Source organism: Gekko japonicus, unplaced genomic scaffold (assembly GCF_001447785.1).
Source record: "Gekko japonicus isolate JY-2015 unplaced genomic scaffold, Gekko_japonicus_V1.1 scaffold5, whole genome shotgun sequence".
Classification (NCBI taxonomy): Eukaryota; Metazoa; Chordata; class Lepidosauria; order Squamata; family Gekkonidae; genus Gekko; species Gekko japonicus.
In genome coordinates this window covers 729176-749804 of record NW_015168652.1, presented here as the reverse complement: position 1 = coordinate 749804, position 20629 = coordinate 729176, and the positions used below count along the sequence as shown (strand labels likewise).

At 42.4% G+C, this 20629-nt stretch overlaps 1 protein-coding gene across 1 annotated transcript in view; it reads left to right on the top strand.

Moving 5' to 3' along the window:
- Window positions 1–4663: 4663 nt before the first annotated feature.
- KMT2E (lysine (K)-specific methyltransferase 2E) overlaps window positions 4664–20629 on the top strand; it is a 110523-nt gene continuing 94557 nt past the window's right edge. The window contains exon 1 of the mRNA XM_015415081.1: window positions 4664–4784. The gene's annotated coding sequence lies outside the window, so the exon portion shown is untranslated. The remainder of the gene's footprint in view (window positions 4785–20629) is intronic.

Sequence of the window (20629 nt, the reverse complement as noted above, 5' to 3'; positions counted from 1 at the left end):
TTTCTAGATACCAGATTCTGCATTTCAGGTATCTCATTATCACCCATATTTATCAAGTCGCAGCTAAAGGTTGTGTATACAAAAGGCAGTCTAATTACATGTATACTTCCTGCATATGCACCTACAGAAAAAATAAGCAGCACATTTTGCTATGTCATCACACAGCCATATTGAAATCCTTTACAGCTCAATCTGAGTATATTTTGAAACCCAAGCAAGCTATTGCAAACAGAGTGAAAAAAATAATTTGCATATCAGATTAGTATGCCCGACCCACCAAGTAATGGAATTGACCCAACACTTGAACAGTTAGATATGTTTTGAATGCTGTGAGCCAGTATGTCAAACAACCGTCTTACAGAAATAAGATGCCTAACAATACTGTACAGCAGCATCTGCATCAAACAAGACCAAGACTCAATTTTGGAACCTAAAATTATTCAAACCCTTTAATATCAAACACTACAATCTATATCGAAACACAATGAAGCCATTCTAGTTCAGTGGGTTAGGATGTGTGCTGGAAGTGTTTGCTCTAGCCACCTCATTTTGAGGCACCTATTTAGCTAAATTATCACTTTACCTGTAATTAAAGATCGTAGCCAGCATCTCCTTTCTCACACCCAATTCCTTGCAATATGAAAACATGCTGTATTATTTTTTACCTTTACAATCCACTTGCTGCATTAGGGTATATAATCCTAGTACTACTTAATTGTTTATTGGATAACTTATGTTGTCTAATTGAATTGTTTTCTATGTTTTGTATTCTGCCTAGGGCAGGTTATAAATTAAGCTAAATAAATAAAAGTTCAATAATGTGACATTTTGATGTGCTAAATTAAGCTTTGGAGACTGCACATTGAACATTAAACATATTCTTGCTAAAAACATAGAAAACACCAGCCCATTCTCTTATTTCCACAGGCTCAAGCAGCCTTATCATGCTGATAGGCAATGCCTTCAAAACCAAGCAGACTATGCAATTGCAAATCTGCACTATCGAGAAAACATCCAAGATGTCAATGGCCAACTCTCTTCTTGCATAGTCAAACACAAAAACTAAAAAGTATGTTATGCTTTCCCTTCAAAACATTTCGTTCAACTACAAATACAGTATTGCATTACTCAGAAAAAGATATGTAGCATCTTCCATCTAAAAATTCTCTATGACTAGCCAGCAAGATGAGGACAAAAAGCTTGAAAAATACTTGCAGTATAATGTGAAGCAAAAAAGAAGAGTAACTGTAGCTAAACTCTCTGGGTCTGTAAACAAGAGTATGTTTGAGTGAGGAAAGAAACTCGATCCCGTTTACATTCTCTCCCCCCCCACCGATTTTACACTCATTTACGTGGTCAATGGATTGTAGTCTTAATCCCACAAAACGCAACTGTTTAAATACAACACAATTCAATCAACTCGTTTCTCTACCACACCCCTTAGACCACACGGCTGTCACGAGGTGTGAAATCCCTCTCCCCGCCTATTCCCTCCCCCCCCCCGGCTGGGGGGAAAAACGAGAAGTTTCTCTCGCAGTTTTATGCAGATATGGGGGAGGGGAAGACTGCAACGGAGGGAGCAGAAAATTCGGAGCAGCTACGGGGGGGCAAAAAAAATGGGGGCGGTGCGGGGGGGGGGGGGGGAGTGCGCCTGCGAAAGACTTCCCTAAACAGCAATAACACGCCAACACGCAAGGAGGGAGGCGTCGGTGGGGTGGGGGGGACCATCGTAGCAACTGTTCCAACCGCACGGAAAAGGGACTCCCCGGCGAGTCCGCGAACCGCCGCCTCCTCTTCCTGAGCCAGCTTGGTAGGCGGCCAAGCCACACACAAGAAGAATGCAACGCGGTCACATGACCTCCGGCGGACGTGCAGCTCCCTTCCTTCTCCAGGGAGACTTTGCGCCATCTTGAACTGACGCAGTTAACAAAATAAAAATAAGGTCGTGAGTCTTCCTCCGCACCCTTTCATCTCCTCCTTCCGGAGCTGAGAGGCAGGCTACCTCAAGCCCCCTTCCTATCTCTTTACGCCGTCTGACAACCGTCTCTTCTGAGTCGGTCTTCGGCTCCACAGCTCCTCGACCAGCCGCTGCGATCATGGCGACCGTTTTCTCCCTTTGCACCAGCGTCCTCCCCCTCCCACCCCCCCGCCAACAGCTGCGTCTGCCCCGCTGCAAGATGATGTCAGTGCCACCCAATCAGGACGCGCCTCTGTGGCTCATCCGGAGTGCTGATTGGTGCCAAGGTCTCCCTTAGTTTCCTATTCCCTTCTCTCCCTACATCTCCTCTTGTTTCAGTGCGCTCTCCGCGGTTCGTTGCGGAGAAAACGGCCAAGACTCTTGCCAGTAGATCACCCCAGGAGGGAAAGGGAAAGGAGAGAGAAGAAAAAAACAAGCCCGATACGACAGTCACCAACCACATCGGGACGGCAGTCGCCATTTCGTTACTCCCAAAAGCAGAACCCCCGGCGAGCAGCCCAACCAATGGGGGGGGGGGGGGGGGGGGGGGAAACATACACACACGCGCACACATACACACATAGAAAGATTAGACAATGAAGGAGAGAAAAAATAACAGCACATCCACACGTTTCACCATGGTCACAAAACATTTAATCGCCCTCCCTTTCTCACCCCTCAGTGCCCCATTTACAGACGCCTCTTCTGGGATCCAGTCAGGCACAGCAAGCGCCTTTTCCACATCAGCCTTCCTCCTTCTTCCAGGCTGTGTCTAAGCCAAGGCTCGTTGTGACAGGGCGGGGACGGGTGGGGTGGGGGGGAGAAGGACTGAGGTAGTCTTAATGGCCACGATGGCGCCTGAACTTCCTTCCTTCTTCCAGTCGATTGTCTCGGCTCCATCAAGGCAAGCTGAGAGCTGCCAGCCCAGCTTTTATCTGATGCCCCGAGTTTGCGCACTGAAGGAGGCTCACTCAGCCCCTGGTGGGCGTCGTTTGAAACCCCAGCCCGCCTCCCCTCCGGTCCGCCGGCTCGGAGGCGCTGGAACCAGACTTCGGGACAGCCTAAAATCGGCGCAGCAAGGAGAAGCCGAGAGGAGGGAGAGAGGGAGGGGAATCTCGGGAGTCGATGGAGAAGACACAGAGAAAAAAGCGAGGCACTTCACAAGAGGGCTCGAGCTTCTCAAGCCTTCTCGGGCTGGTTTAGTTCTGGCTAATGTGCTGGTTTAGTTCTGGCTAATGACAGAAAGTCAGATGTCACGCGTGTGCACGGGGAACGCTTTCACACAGTTGCGGTTTGCCCTGTTTGGATCCAGGACAGTTGTCATATCTCCCCCTCTGTTCCAAAAACTCCCCAAGGGAAAAAAAGATGGTAGTCGCTTGGCGAAGACAGAAGAAATACGCACTGGGGACGTTGCCTTTGCGCTCAATCCCAACACTGGTTGACTGGAAAAGGCAGGCTTCCCCTCAGCTCCAGTCAAGCAGAGTACCCAAGTGTCCGAGCCAAGCCTCTCAGGAAGCGAGAGCCTATCCTCCTCCTGGACTCAAGGCGGAACCCCGCCGAACTCACTGGGGCTTTGCTTCCACGAGCTTCTCCAGGGACAGTTACTGGCAGTTAACTTTTAGCTCGTTGAAATGCACACGGTGGCTGGTGGGGGGGGGGGGACATAAACGGATCTAACATTACAAAACAGTGCTTGCTTGTTTGTTTTTAAATGCACAAACTCCCACCCCCCTTGTGCCACATGGCTTGTTAGAGACGGCAATGGCGAACCTGGGCTGATTTCAATGGGGTTTGTGGGTGTATCTCGTAATCGCAAACACGCACACGTCAGAGGCAATTCCAGAAGAGTGTTGGTCTGCAACAGCAAAATAAAACAAGCCTCCGTTTATTCCAGCATGAGCTTTCCCAAGGCATAGCTCGTATGTTAGAGGCAGCCTTTCCTCATAGCCCGGGAGACCGACCGAGCCGTACACTCCCGTCAGTCATGCTGTTTCCTTTTCGGGATCTGCCCTTGTTCCTCCCTCCCCCGCCGTCTGGAAGCCGAAAACAGACCTGCAGGCTCACCCGCAACGCCAACCCAAACAACTCCCCCCCCCCCCCCCCCGCGCCCCCCCCCCCCCCCCCTTCCCATGCCCAGCTCCTCCTCCTGGTCGTTTCAGGGCGCAACGCCTTGCCCCTTCCATCCCTCTTCGCTCTCCGCTTCTTAGTCAACTTGGTTTTGTCCAGTTTAAACACCCCCAGCCGATCCGCTTCCCCTTTGCCCTGCTTTTCTTGTCTTTTTTTGCAAAATGGACACGAAGGAGAGCTTTGCCTTCACGGGCGCACCAGCAGCAGAGCAGCCCATAAGCAAAATGGCGGCTGTTTGGCTTCGTCCTGGTAACCCTGCCCCTGCCAGGCTGCTCTGGTGAACCCCGTGCAGCGGGAGGAAGGGAGGGGGAGAAAGCGACGCCATTTTCCCAGAGACGGAGAGCGAGAGAGGCAGTGACATAGGAGGGAGCGTAGGCGGCTGCGAGGAGGGAGACACGGGAGCAGCGGCGGCGGCAGCAGCAGCAGTTGGGGAGGGGGGGAGGGATTGGGGGGGGGGATTTGTGCAGCGAGGTCCCCGAGGCTAAAGGCGAGCTGGTCTCCGCGGGGCTGCGTGCAAGCGAGCAACCTTGGGGGGTCCCCGCTCTTGACCCTCCTCCCCTTTTCCCACAGGCTGTTGAGACGAGGCTCTGTCCTGCTCTAGGCGAGGGACATCCGCAGTGGGGCCGTTGCATTGTTTTGGTCGGGCTAGGAGAGGGGCTTGATTCAGGAGGTGCTGCTGCCTGGCCTGTGATCATTACAGGTGAGTCCGGCACTGTTTCTAACGATGGGTGTCATGTCCTGGGAGGAGTGCCTCAAAGGGGTGGGGAGGGATACCGATCCCCCGAAAGAAAGGTTTGGAAGTGGTGGAGCATCTCATTTCCTCCGGCGTGTGTGTGTGGCTATATACAGCTGTACCTATATGCGTATATTGTGATTGATCTTCCCCTCAATTGTGAATGTTCTCTTACTCTTCTGCTTCATCTCTTTGGGGTGGGGCGGGGGTTGATTTAAAAAAGGAAAGGGAGCCGCTGTATCTTGTGAATATGGCGCGTTATTGTAAGTGGAGGAGCTGTGAAGGGTTTATGATTATTAATTTTTTTGGCAGCTACGCTAGGCTTTTAAGTTAAAGAAACAGAAATTGGCGAGGAGGTCGTTAACGTGATAAAACTATGTGCGTCTGTAGATCTTGGGAGGCTGAAATTATATACGATTTTAAAGGGGTGGAACCCATTATTATTGACTGTTGAGTTTGACGGAGACTGTTTCTTCGCCCTGTATGTTCTGTTTTGTGATACGAATATGGCTCTTTGTGGGCCTAATCTTCCCTTCCGCACATCCCCCCATTTCATTTACCTTCCATTTTCTGTCTCAGCGCTGTGCTATAAGACAGACGAATGGCGAACAGTTCCAAAGACTTTCTGTGGCAATTTAAAAAGGGGTGGGTGGGTGAATGGCTAGCAGGGAGGGATGATTCCGGGTCTCCATCTAGAAAACGGGTAGTTGCCAGGCTGTCTTTTATAACCAGTTCAGTGTTGATAGTCTCTCTCTCTCTCACACACACACACACTCCACACACACCCCTTCTTCCAATCCCTGTTTGCTTTGCTTGAGCGACAGGCATAAAACCTCCTTTTTTGAAAGGAGTTGGTGGAACAGACCCTATTGCTGCAGACATGGGGGAGGAGGAACAAACGGTCCACTGTGTAGTACTAAATAGGGTAGAAGAAATACAATATAGTCCAATTAGAAAGTCCCCTACTTCTCTGCAGTCAAATCGTCGAGGAATGTGTGATGAGGGTCCCAGTTCAATTCAGTTCACAAATTATCTATCTATCTATCTATCTATCTATCTATCTATCTATCTATCTATCTATCTATCTATCTATCATCTATCCGCACTGAACCTCAGTAGCCGTCCTTGCAATTTTTGCATGGCTTTTGCCTCAGTTTTGTTTAGATTACCTTTAAAGGGATTACTCACAAAAGCTTCATTTTCTTTTAAAAGCATAACCAAGAGAAATTAAGAACAATGTCTACCCACATAGCTGACATGCGAAGGGTGTTTGACAGCACACATAATACTTTTAAAGTTACTTTTGGTTAAAGTGGACTAAAAAACTGTAATTTCCCTCTTTTGTCCTTTAGAGATTCTAAAAATGGCGGCCCCAGGCTGATGTTGTGGTAATCTAATCAGCTCGGGTCTTCCACACCCCATGCAGTGCATTTGTCTGCAGCACATTATAGTCTTAATATGCTTAAATGAAAAAAGGCTGTCGTCTTCAAACCAGGAACAAAACATTTTCTCGACCTTAGTATGATTAAAAATGCTGTGTTCCGGCTGATTAATTTTATTGGTTATTTGAGTGAAAGGTAAATCAACCAGACCACTCTTTCTAGGGGAGGGGTAAGATGAGAGACTTGTGTAGTTGCTTTGGTTTGTGTGTGTGTGTGTTTGAAGTGAGTTCATATGCATGCCATATTAATCTTTTCACTTTTGTTTTTTAAAATGGTGGGCAAGTTCCTGTCTCTCAGCCTATAGTTATAATAAGGGCTAGAAAGGCATAAAACAATATTAAAATAAAGGAATATTAAAACACTGCTATTTGACATTTCACTCAAGATTGTTGTAGCTGTCAAACAATATAATGTTTTCCCTATTAATAGTTTTTTGCTACTGGCCAGGTATTTTGCAGAGTTTCTACCTTCCCACCCACCTTTAACTCAAGGGTCAAACTAATTTTTTTCCCCATTTGGTTTACTTTTCTGCAGACATTTTTCCCCTTGAATATGAACTAGTATTTCTGTATAAAAACTGATAGTTCTCATTTCCTGATGAGTGAATACGTGTTTTTAAGTCACCATTGGCATGATGTATGCCACAAAATAAAAATAAAGGATGCATTCCTGATATGTTGAATACAGTGGGGAGCAACATGTTTCTCTTAAAGTATTTGAAAGCTTCAGTTGTTGGCATTTCTGTTTTTTGTGTGTGTGTTTTTTGTAATTCTAACTACTTTGATTCCCAAGTTTCAACTTCAGTATGCTCTTGTAACCTTCTAGATTTTACAGATCCAAAGTTCAAAATAGAGTGTCCAGGAATTAAAATCTGTTTTACAGTTATCCCCAATTTAACAGAATATTTTAAAATCCATTTGGATTTTCATAACTTGCTATATTCTTGTAAATTTGGAACATCAAGATGATCTGTGATATGCTGGGGTTTTATAGCATTTTTTGTTTAGAAACTAATCAGGAAAATACTTTTGTAATCATTATGTTGTATGCCTAAAGATGAGGTATACTTTCCTAGTCTTACTTTTGCTGACATTTCATTTAACCCATCTGGAGTTCCATGAGAACTACATTAATCTTGACATCCTTGTATGTCTATTTGTGCTTCATTGCACATTGAAATCTGTGATTTCTGAATTATTTACTGAAAGATTGTTTGTTCAGAACCCACCTGTCAATCTAACCACTTTATACAGAATTAGAGTCACCTTAAAGTCTTTGTTCTGCATTGTCTCTAACACCCATTGCAGTCAATGTCCTATCTCAGAGTAATGGGTTGTGATCTCCAGTTTGGGAATTACTGGTCTAATGGCCTGGTTCCACACATCTTTACTTAGAAGTAGGTTCCACTGTGTTGATTGGACCTTACTTCCAAGATAAGTATTCATTTGGCTTTAGCCTAAATTATTGTTATTATAAAGGTTCATTCCTTGCAAATCAAAATAGACTTCACTAAATTCAGACTATGGAATTTGAGGCAGTATTCCAGCAAAACATAAAAATCAGATTTTCTTCAAGTTAAAGGAAGACGCAGCAGTCTCATGAGTAAAAAAAATACATGAAGGCCTAGAATGAGAGAGTATGTGGAAGAAAGTGCTATTTGCCTACTTAAGAGTCTGAAATTAATACTGATCACTTCAAAATGTCTTGAATGCAGTGAATCATGCTGTACATTGTAACATGTTGGGGCCACAGTAGTAGGCTTCAGTAAACTATTCTATGGCCTGTTATTATTTCCATACATGAAAATAAATTAATTAATCTCCTTTGGCCTCTTATACATAACATTTCCTTTTCTTTTTTAAATCTGGAGAATGAAGAAATGCAAAAAAAAAAGAGACACATGTCAGAAAATAAAAATGTCTAATTTCTTTGTTCAGTAATGATATTCTCTTTTTTGTATTTCTAATATGAAAGTGCAGAAATTGTTTGATTTAAGCTTGTCTTGGAAAAAAAGTTTGGAACCTTGAGCCATGTCAGAAAGGCTTTGGTCAATTCAGAAGCATTGGCTTAATTTTGGAACATACTTCCAGAATCAAACTGACTTTTCGTAAATGCTGGAATACAGAGTACTGTAACATGCATCAAACTGAATTATCTTCAAATTAACTAAATTTCCTCTACGAGGCATCCAAAGAGGAGGTGTAGAAGAGTAACTCAACCATATTGCACAATTTATTAGTTGCCAACTAACTGAAATAATGATTAAGAAGGCCACTATATGTCATCGGTTCTCTTGTGCGGAAGACAACCCACAAAGAATTTCTGTGTAATTTATAATGAAACTGAACCACTGTAAATTATGTTATTATTTCTTTTGGAGTATACAATTACTCCTGGAACTATTGAACATTATCTCCTGTCTGTAGTCCAAATACTAAATTTTAATTAGTCTGTGATGCAGGTTCCTTGTGAAGTAATTACATGTTCAAAATTATGAACATCTACTTCATTACTTTGTTATAGCTTGCAGTTACTGTTTTTTTAGTGTTTTGTAATATATAAGAATATACATGTGCTGATCTCATTAATATTAACTAGACTGGGTATTGATAGAATTATTTGTCAACTCTCCATTTCATAATTTGATATATTGTGTTGAAGGGATGTAATGCAATGCAACTTGTATTGAAGGTAGGAAGAAATGGTTGCTTCTTTTGTACTGTTACTTAATTGGTGAACTATCCTTTCCATTCGTTTGCCGCAAAAATGTACATTTAGAGTCTGTTTATTCTCTTCAGGCCATAATATGTCAAAGGAAAAAGACAAACCTATTGATCTGCAATTTCTGATCTTGAGATTCTAAAAAAAATCTGGTTTCTGTATGAAGGTGGTGGTTGGTTTTTGTTTGGTTTCTGTAATGGTTTTAAAATCTATACATTATTTGAAACTAGGAAGAAACTGTCTATTTTTGTATTTGTCAGACGTTAATATAAGTAGAAGGTGTGGTAAACTTTGGGGAATTTTTGCTGGCATACTTTTGACTGAGAAAAAGAAACAGCATTGATCTGTATTGTAAAACATCTTAAACTGTAACAGTGAAGTATAACTTTTCATTAGCATTCAGCTATAAGGGACCTATGCAGAACTTGAGACAGTTTGATATGTGTTTGCCTGAATAGTGAGCTATGTAACATATTCCTGAACATTTCTTACAGAGATACTTTTTCTAAGTGAGCTTGCTCACTGGAATTGACATGGGTCCACAAAAATACAACTTTTGGAATATTAAAAAATCTGATGGATTGCCCTTTCTGTCACTGGGACACAGTTATTCACAGAGAGAAGAAAAGACCTCAGTGTTTTATCTCCTATGTATAGTCACTCTAAATAGAATACCCAAGAGTGGCCAACACTGCAGTGTTGCAGCACAGGTCTTCCTTTCAATGTGGTGAACTGTGTCAGCATTTTAAAGGAAAGGCAAGACCCTTCCTTAAAGGGGCTCAGACCTAGACAGCCCACATTTGAGATTTGAGGGGGGAAAAGATTTTGCAATCTTGTGTGGTTTTGGAGAAAATACAATTGGATATACTTTTTTCCCCCAGATCAGGAGAAATTTATAAATAAATGCCAGTTTCTCTTGGAAAGGTACAGGTAAAACACTGCTGTTACACTATGAGTGTTCATGCCCCTGCTCTGAGGAGTTTAAAAGTTAAAATTTGACTCTGATGGTAGTAGAAGAATATGGACGTGAGGGTAAGGAAGTACTTGGGCTTAGTTTCAGTAGAGGGCAAGGACATTAGGATTGGGGGGGGCTCGAATGGTATGAACAAAGAGGGGGAAATGTTGTTCTTGTGTTATGACTTTGTATTGTGGAAGCAAGGTCCAGACCCTGGACACCTTTCGTCCTTGGGGTTTACTTTTTATAATTCTTAGGAATTATTTGGCTTTCATTTTGCTCCTACGTGTCAAAAGTTATTAGTAATTTCTAGGGTTTGTGTGAATTCCCAGGAGGCTGGGACACTGGAAAAAATTATGCTTGTCTTGCATTTAATGTGGTAAAGGAGATGAGGTAGGAAATAGTAGCTCTGTTGGAGAGATGTTGTTATCTAGAGAAGCCTTGCTTTCTGACCACAAGCAGCTCTCTATAGGCTGCTTCTGGATTCTGAACTTTCAGGTACAAAAACACATTCACTGCAGTTAGTGGCAAGAAATTTACTTCTGTATTTTTTTGCTGCCCTGCCATGGATAGCCCAGGCTAGTTCTATCTCATCAGATTTTGGAAGCCAAGCAGGGTCGGCCTTGGATAGTATTTGGATGGGAGACCACCAAGGAATGCTACGGTCGGTATGAAGAGGCGAGCGGTAACAAAAACCACCTCTGAAGTCTCTTGCCTTGAAAACCCAGAGTTGCCTTAAGTCAGCTGTGACTTGACAGCAAAAATGTATTTGCCAGAATGAAAGTTGTACAGTCTGTAATTGTGAGAATTACCTCAGGAAGCAGATTCCAACATTTTCAGGGAAGACACTACCATGTGCTGTACTGTTCTGGTGCTCTCTCAGTCTTAGCTGCTTGAAAACTAATAGGTTTATTTTGAAAGGTTTTTTTTCCTAAACCTTGACAGCTCTTACTCCTTTGAATGCTTTAAACTGTGTTGGAGAAGTACAATGAAGGTTTATTGTAGTAAGCTGCTATAGATACTCTTACTAGTTGGGGAGAACATTAGTCTATTTTTTGTTGTAATACCCAAACAATTAAGACCAGGGAGAATATTTATGTTGATTATCTGAAAAAAGTATTCTAAACTTGATAGGGCAAGGTAGAAACCTAAGCAAGACTTGGTACAGAGCTAGGAACTTATAATTGGATTTGCTAGATTCTTGAAGTTCACAGTATCAGTTTTACGGTCATTTATATTATAGAAATGTTGAAGTGTATGCCTGTTTCTTCCCCGTTCTACCCACACATTAGCTTCTTAAAGGAGGGAGGAAAGGGGAGAAAGGCTGTAAAGGAGCCAACATTCTGTTCAGATCAGGCTGTCGGTGCAACAGTGTTGGCCCCATTCAAGAGTAGGAGGGGATTTGAGTGGTTTTGCTGTGAGCTAAGTAAAGATATACATCGATGCAGGATTGGGGGAGGTCACCTGAAAGGAGCTAACAGATGAACCATTACAGATGATTAGCTTACCCACATAGTAGAATTCTGTATCGTTTAATTTACTTGTCATCTGTATTGCTAAACTCTGTGATTTTTTTGGCCACACATCTTTATGTGTGGTAAAAGCTGGAATCTTTACCAAGTGGTGCACCTTCTCCATATTTCTCACATGGTTGTATTGACAATCCACAGTTATTAATGATATTCCTCCATGTTATGAAGTATCATGGCTAGAGCCTTCTTTGAAAGAACTCTTTGTCTTCTCTGCTTTTTCTTCTGATTTCAGATTCACACTGTGAAGCATTTATATATTATGACAGATTTAAGTAGCAGCTTCTGGGAGGTATTTATTCAAAACTGTATTTATGTTATGGTGTGTTCGAGCTTTTTTTTAAACTGAGAAATTGTACCCAAATGTCTTTGAACTTAAGTTTGTGTGATTGGGTTGGGTGGGGTGTGTACGCAGTTAATTTTGATAATAATATATGAATTTTTGAGGAGATCCCTTAGGTTTTGTTTTGTTTTTCATTTTGCATATACTGGTTTTAAAAATCCACATGTAGGCAATGTATGTGAGCCACCTAAACTATACTCAGTAGGGGCTCATTTTAACCTCTCAATCTACATTTATAAACAAAGAATGAGCAAGTAGCAATGCATTTGTCTGATCTCGTATTAAGTAGCAACTTAATACCAGACCACATCTATGATGGCAGAATGAATCTTCTGATATATATAAAAGCCCTAATGTGTTGGCACTTTTCAGCTCTCCCATTGGCTGTGCTGTGCACTCCATCAGCCATTGGCCCATCAACCGCCACACAAGAGTACTCATGTGCCATTGGCTGGGGGCTAGATCTGCTCCTCTCTCCTGCCCACTGCCAGTCTGGCAACTTCCCTGACAGAATAAACTGCAAAAACGGCTGTCTCTCCTGACAAAGACACTTCTCCTGCTTGGTTCCTGTGGGGCTAACTTTTCCCTCAGTGGCTGTTTCTAGGCAGCCAAGCTTGATTCTGTCAGTAAAAAGGCAAAGGCAGGAGGCCCTTTCCAGGCCTGCTTTGGCCTTTGCGAGGAACTCATTGGGGCCCGTCCTGACTAGGGTTGTCAGCTCCAGTTTGGGAAATTCCTGGAGATTTTGTGGCGGAGTCCACAGAAGGCAGAGTTTGGGGAGGGGAGAGGGCTTAGCTGAATAGAATGCCATAGATTCTACCCTCCAAAGCAGTTATTTTCTCCAGGGGTAGAGAGAGCTGTTGTCTGGAGTTCAGTTGTGATACCCGATGATCTTCAGGGGCCACCTGGAGGTTGACTACCCGAGGCATAGCAGTTAGTGCTTCAGAGCAGGGTCTGTCAGACCCAGGTTCTTGCTGTGGAAGCTGAGTGGGTGATTTTGGACCAGTCACAGATTTTCAGCCTAACCTACCTCACAGGGTTGCTGTGCAGATCAAAAGGGGGAGAGGAGAATGATGTAAGCTGCTTTGGTCACCACTGCGGAGAAAGACTGTACCTTTCCTCCTGGAGAACCATTGCTGCCAATCTCCAAGTGAGGGCTGTAGATTACTCAGAATTAAAACTGCTCTCCAAATGGCAGAGATCAGTGGGCTCTGTGTTATTATACCCCGATGCTGGGTGCCCAAGGCCAGGGCACCCGCCCAGAGCCTCTTTCTAGAGCTCGTTGTATTTATTTCCACAACCGGCCTTATTCTTAGTTTATATAAGTCTCCAAGAAATTTGGCTGCAGAGCCTGGTTGCCCTGGACCACAGTGATAGCTTCAAGCTATAGGATCTCCTGGCCTGATCTCAGCTTTGCTACAGTGATACTATTATACTGGCTGTAGGTGTTACTGCATCTTGTAGTTGGTAGGGTCCCATCTGGCATTATAAAGTTCTTGTTTCTTGCCTGGATCCTAAGTCTAAGCAACTTGCATCTCACAGGTGGATTCTCTGCAGAACCACTTGCTAGATTTTCCAATTGTTTACATCATTTATAGTAGACTTTCCTGTTGGGCAGTGGAAGAGATGAAGGTGTAAATGGAGGCACTAAACATAAAGAGTAAAATTGAGAAAGGACAGAGTAGAAAGAAAAAAAGTTGTCGTAATTGATGTAGTCTTCTGTCAGTGTTATGTATCCTATGAACCCTTCAGCTGTAAATACTTAACTGTAGTGCGCACTTATGTTAGGTGTATGTGACACACCAGAAATACCAAAGTAATACAACGGACCCACCCCCCTGCAGAGTTCAGGTATCAAGTTAAGAGAATTTAAATATCAAAAAGCCAAAGCATGTAGAATTAACTGCTATCCTCCATTGCTACAAAAGCACTATAGGACATCTGTTTAATAATCAAATGAAACAGAGAAATGAAACAAATGGGTATTCTTAATCCAGTTTAATATTTTTGTGAGGGGAACAGTTGAAAAGAAATTGTATGCTCTCAAACCATTGTTTTTAATTTATAATTTTGAGCATCAGAAATGGAGTCCAGTAAATGAATAACTAGCGGGAAGCATTTTTCTATTGCATGTAGCCGTGTAAAGGCTACTGTGCTGGTTATTTTCTTTCCTTTGTACATTTGACAGTTTTATTATTCTAGTCCTTCTGTCTTCATTTTTTATTAAATGGGGTTTGCTATAGAAAAAATCCAGCTTCATCAGTAAGAAAATTAAAACTATGTGTTTCCAAAATATATTAAAAAAATAAAATGGGGGGGGGGTCAAAATCAGGGACTTTCAGTGGGTGGTGATTTGGGTGAGCATGAAAGGTCATGTAAATAAACAGTACTCTTTATACGAAGCTGTTGCCCTTTACTGGTTGCAATCATAAGTGCACTTATGGTGTTTTAGATTCAATAGGATTACCAGCTCTGTATGGGTTTCAGATTTCCTTCTCAGTCAGCACAATTTGTAGATGAAGCGAATGAGACAGTCGCAGTAACTGATAATGGGACATATTGCTGGTTCTTGTTTGCAATATTTTGTTCTGCCTCCTGGAACGGTATCATTCAGGGTCTTGAGAATATTATATAAAGCAGTAGTTTTTGCATTGAGGAACCCTGAACTTCCTTGGAAGCTTATAAAGCATTTTTCAATGAGAAGATCAGTAATGATGGACAAGCTCTTCTGAAAATCAGGACCATATCTGTCATCCCTGATCTTCTTTATCATATTTAGTCACAGGAAGGTGTAGTACACATTCTGTATCTGCATTCTGAGTTTGTGTGGGGCAATGGCAAAACCTGATGACTCAGACTAGTGTCCCATGCAGATGCTGAATCTCGTGCACCACCCAAAGATTCCTTGGTGGACAGGCTGATGCGGAGGCCAAAAAATTTGGGAATAATTGGTAGAAGTGAAAGAGTAAAATAAGTTCATGTATCTGTTGGGTTGCTATGTGGAGGAAGGCAATGGCAAACCATGCCTGCTCATCTCTTGCCTGGAACACTCCGTGGATGGGGGCCACCATGAGTTGGTTGTGACTCAGTGGCACATTCTTTTATATATCAGAATTATGGTTAGGGAAGGTCATCATGAAACAGATGCTGTATATATCTGATGCTGAAAAATCTTCCATTTTGCATTAATAGAGTTTTCAGGTGAACATTTTCCAAAGGACTGAATGAAAGGGAAATGGATTGTGGCAATCTGATATTTATGTTTAATCTTTCAACAAATTCAACTACAGACAAACAGAAGATTAAGGCAGACTTTTTTGTTTGTTGTTCCAGATGACTTTCATTTCTGAAACAGAACACCCTCCCCCCCAAAAAAAAGTTCCTTTCAGGGTTGGTGTTTTTATACTTTTAAAAAAATGTTTATAATCCAACTATTTTCATTAGGAATCTATGCCGGCATTTACAGAATTGGAGCTGAAGTATTGTATGCTTGCTTCCCTTTCAACTTCTGAAGGAAGGAGGCCTGTAATTGGGTGTGCCTCTGTGATGAAAAATGACTTGTAATGGTTTGTTTTACCACAACAATTGGAAGAATCGTCTTGGCTTATGCAAAGAGTGAGACATAATTTTCTTCTTGATTTTAAGCAGTTTTGAAATGCTCCTCTTTAAACTTTTAAAAACTCTTGCTAATTGTGCCTTCATTAACGGCCTGAAGCCCGTGAGCTGCATCCACAAATTCTTTGCCATCAGACCTGTTGTGATCTCTTCTGTGCCCGTGTGTTCCTGTCGTGAACTTATTTATTTATCAGATTTATACCCCGCCCTCCCAGCCAAAGCTAGCAACACAGGTCTGATGGCAAAGAATTTGTGGCAACCCCCTTCTTGAAGATTTATAGCGATAAGAAAGGAAGAAAAGATTGGATTTATGCCCCGCCTACCCGAAGGAGTCTCAGAGTAGCTTACAGTCTCCTTTCCCTTCCCCTCCTCGCAACTGACACCCTGTGAAGTAGGTAAAGTAGGTGGGGCTGAGAGAGCTTCTTTGAGAATTGCTCCTGAGAGAACAGCTCTGAAAGAACTTGTAACTGACCCAAGGTCACACCAGCAGTTGCATGTGGAGGTGTGGGGAATCAAACCCAGTTCTCCCAGATTAGAGTCCGTGCTCCTAATCACTCCACCAAAAATAGTGGTTGGTTAAAGTAGAAAGAAGACTCTTGAGAGAAGACTTTTGAGAGTCCCTTGGACTGCAAGGAGATCAAATCAGTCAGTCCTAAAAGAAATCAACCCTGATTGTTCCCTGGAAGGCCAGATACTGAAGCTGACACTTCAGCCACTAAATGAGAAGGGAGCACACACTGGAGACCCTGATGCTGGGAAAGATTGAAGGTCAAAGAAGAAGGGGACAGCAAAGGATGAGATGGTTGGACAGTGTTATCGATGCAACAAACATGAAATTAAGCAAACTGTGGAGGACAACGGAGGACAGGTGGGCCTGGCATGATGTGGTCCATGGGGTCGCAAAGAGTCGGTCTTGACTGTGCGACTGAACAACAACAGAGCAGAAAAACAGGCTCTTTCCCATTTCTGCCTGGGAGTTAGTAAGAATGTCAGTGCAATTTTTATTAGAACCTAAAGAAAAATGTCTGGAGAAAAGGGGCACTGTGGGTTGGATTCTAGCTACCATCAGCAGAAGTCACTCAAATACTTGTTATGCTTCTCTTTCTCTAGTGGTTCTTTTTGAACTCTGGAAAATAGAGAGGGATTAATAGGCATGGAGATTGGGGGGCTACAGTGGGGAGAGGACCCCACTGTAGCTCCTAGTTAATTTACATTGGTTCTTTGAGTCCCAGAATCTAGTTTTTGGGAGTTGGCAGGGACTGCTGAAGGGAGAGGAATGTTGCAAAGATCTGGGTTCCTTCCACTGGTGCTAGGATCCAACTATGTCAACATTTCAGTAAGGGCCCTGTAGCCTGTAAACACTGTGGCCCCAGGCCAAAAGCATTCCTTGTTTCCTGAATGTGTTAGGTATGTATTAGAGATTATTAAAAGACATCTCTTTCACAGCCAAATGATGCAACATCTCATCCACAGCTGTGCTCTTGCAAACAATTTTATTATAATGTGGATAAAAGTGTTTCCTTGACTCAAATTTTCTGTAGTTTCCCTTCTTTGTCCTAGAAACATACACAAAAGTTCAAATACTGGCTTTTAATAGGTGGTTATTAAAACGATCTAGTCTCAATAATATGGAAAAGTGCTCTAATTTTGCAGAATATTTCTCTTGAAACACTTTAGCTAATTTCCTGCCTTTTCAGGAAACACCAGCCAGTTACTGAAAGCTATAGATGTATCTTAGCAGTTTGAAAGCAAGAAATTGCAAGTAGATAAATAGGTACTGCTTTGGTGGGAAGGTAACAGTGTTCCTTGCGCCTCGGTGTTTAGTCATGCTGGCCACTTGATCACAGAAACGTCTTCGAACAGCGCTGACTCTTTGGCTTGGAAACGGAGATGAGCACCGCCCCTTAGAGTCGGATTCGACTAGCTTTTGAGGAAGGGAAACCTTTAGTTTTATAGATGTATCTAGAACTATTCTTAATACTATTTAGGCTGAATAAATATCCCTCATTAAGAATGGTATCTTTTTCATGTCAGTCAATAGTTTATTTCATGAGGAATGGTCCATTAAACTGAAGATTCATAATGAAAGTCAGTTAGTGTATGAAAGCCGTCATTTTGGTGTTGCATGGGACTTTCCTGAAGAGAAAGACAAACGTGAACAATGGTAGCAAGCAAAACAATAGTACCTGCAGAGGCATAGTGGCCATGCATGGGTTTTCTGTTTGCTGTCATGCAGCATCTTGTAGAGCAGTGCCCACAACAAGCCAAGCTGGCCCAAAATATGGCCTTTGGGGTTCAGTTCTAATTATTATTATGCATTTATGTAATGCTTTTTAAGTTTTCAGGGTGCTTCAGTAATATTATCTTGGTAATCTTTACAGCTGCCCTGTAAGAGAGGTTATTACCATCCCTTATATTGCATCCCTTATATTATATTGTGGAGCTGCGGTGGCTCAAGTGGTTAAGACGCTGAACTGCAGGCTGTGGAAGGTCAGTAGTTCAGTGGTTCAAGACCCGGGTGCCGCAAGACAGGGTGAGCTCCTGTCTCTAGTTCCAGCTCCTGCCAACCTAGCAGTTCGAAAGCAAGAAATTGCAAGTAGATAAATAGGGACCACTTCGGTGGGAAGGTAACAGCGTTCCGTGCGCCTTGGTGTTTAGTCATGCCGGCCACATGACCACGGAAACGTCTTCGGACAGCGCTGGCTCTTCGGCTTTGTAACGGAGATGAGCACCGCAACCCTAGAGTCGGATTCGACTGGCTTTCGAGCAAGGGAACCTTTACCTTTACTATATTGCAGATAAAGGCTTATGGTACAACTCTGTGAAAAGTTATTTCAGTCCAAGACCATTCGTTTCAGTGTGCTTAGACTAGAGTGGTTCTGCATAGGATTGTACTGTTAGGCTAGGAGAGATTGGTTTATTGGTGGCCATTTAGTGAGTTCATGTCTGATACACAGTTTAAACCAGATTCTTCCTGGTTAATTTTACTGCTATATTAGCTAGTAGGAAGGAGTTGCTTCTAGTAGTGAGAGGGTGGGCTTGATTATTATCTACGTAAAATAGGTTGTGTGGGGCTAATGTGGATTTAGCTGTTAAGTAACACCATTTTCTTATGGCTAGTAATTTTACTTTATAGCATTGAAGTTGTTTGGGAGGTTTTGTTTGTAGGCTAACTTTTGAAAGGAGTTTCAGGCATTGGCAGCTGAAGTAACTTTTTCAGGGTCCCCCCCCCATCAATAGGTGGGAGCCAGTATCTTTATTGGTGCTGAATTACTTATTTGGGCATTCAGATGCGCAGAAAATTAAAAGCAAAAGCAGTGACAACTAAAATGACAGAAATGCGTGCAAGCTTCTTCTTAGTACTTGTTAATTTAAGTGGTCTGCCTTGAGGACTGCATTTCTGTCTCACATGTGAACTTGCAAAGCAAAATAAATTTCTCAAGGTGTTACATGCATATGGAATAGAGTTAATGTCTAGTTAATATCATCTGAAACTGTTTGGGCACTGATTTGGAGAAGATGAATGAGTATTGTTTTAATTTAGTCATCAACAGACAGTGGACCATTGGCCAAATGTCACCTGTGGAAGATTGCCACTTGCCATGTACTTGGCTATCACGACTTTTCCTTGTTCATCTTGCTCTCCTTTTTCTTTATTTGTTTTATCTGTTTTCAGTATTGGAAAGCTGGGGCGGGCATGAGACCTTATTCCAGAATCCATTTCTGACATAGGCAGGAGCGGGAGGAGGGAAAGTGGACTTAACGGTATTCTTGCCTAGTGATGGCTCTGCATCTCTTTATTGCTTCCAGATTGCACATCTTTTTCTCACTTAATTGCCTCTCTCTTCCTTTCCCCCCATTCCTGTACTCTGATACAGAGAGACTTGTATCTGCTGATTTGGCCTATTGCCTCTTCAGTACTGGTTCATCAGCAAACTTGGTTCAAGATCCTACGAAGTTTGGTGCTTTGTAGGAAATTGGTGTAATCTGCTGTCTTTTAAAAAAAAACTTTTTAGTTGATTCTAAGAGTATGGCCAGATTAAAATACCTATTGTTAACGTACTTGTATGTGCCAGTTTAAAACTTTTAGAGCAGTTTTGCATGAACACCATGGTTATAAGATGCATGTTGTTTTCAGGTAGTAAAGATGAGTTACTGCACTTGGTTGAACAGCTTCACCCAGAAAGTAGTAATGAATGGATCACCATCAAACTGGAAAGAGGTATTAAGTCGAATTCCACAGAGATCAGTTCTGAAAGCGGTGCAGGTTTTCTTCATTGACCATTGGGTGAAGGATTGACTAGACTCTTGCCAAAGGGATTGGAAAGAGTTTAGAGAGAGCCAAAATAGTCACAGTAAATTGGGTAAATAGCTAGCTAATACTATTTTAGGCTACATGTATAGAAATATAGCATTTAATTTATGGGAAATAATAGGGTTGTGTATTCCTCATGTCTCTGGGTTCACTTATTGTGACTCCTGAAAATCTTGGTGTAGAAAAGTCAGACTTTTTAATTCTTTGGCATTTGTCTAGCCAGCTAACTAACAGGGCTAGATGTTATTTTAGTTGAATTGTACAAGTTCTTTTGATGAATGCATTAAAAAAGGTGCATATACCTATTAATATAGTTATTAGAGCACATGGCATTGCTTTGGACTTAGTAGTTTGCCAGTGGAGAGGAAGAAATCTTGTGTCAGATATCTGTTAGAAAAGTGTTCAGGCTACCCTATTCAAATGAAGACAGGCACAGTGTCATCAACTGGTAAGCATTTTGAGATGCATGAGCTCAATGACACTCATGTAAACTAATTTCCCACCACCTACCATAGCCTGCGTACCCTCCAAAACTATGCTCCTGGTGATTGGTAGGTCTTGGGGACAGCATGGGGTCTGCTGTAGGAAGGAGGAATCTCTGAATATTCTAGCTTCCGCATGGCCCAAACAGCGCTCTTTCTTTTTGTTGGTTCAGCATTATTGGAGCCAAGCAATATCATATCCACAGCATTGTCAATTATCCCTATATTCCATGTTCACATTTGAAAATCTAGAATTAAAAGAAATCAGGACAGTCTTAATGGAGAGCTGAATTTTACAAAGCAGAAAGCCATTTAAAAATCATTAGCTTTGCAGCCCTAAGAGATATCTGTAATACATGCAATAACAAGTGTCTGTTCTTCAGATCAAGATTTCCTCTGTTTAGAAAACCAAC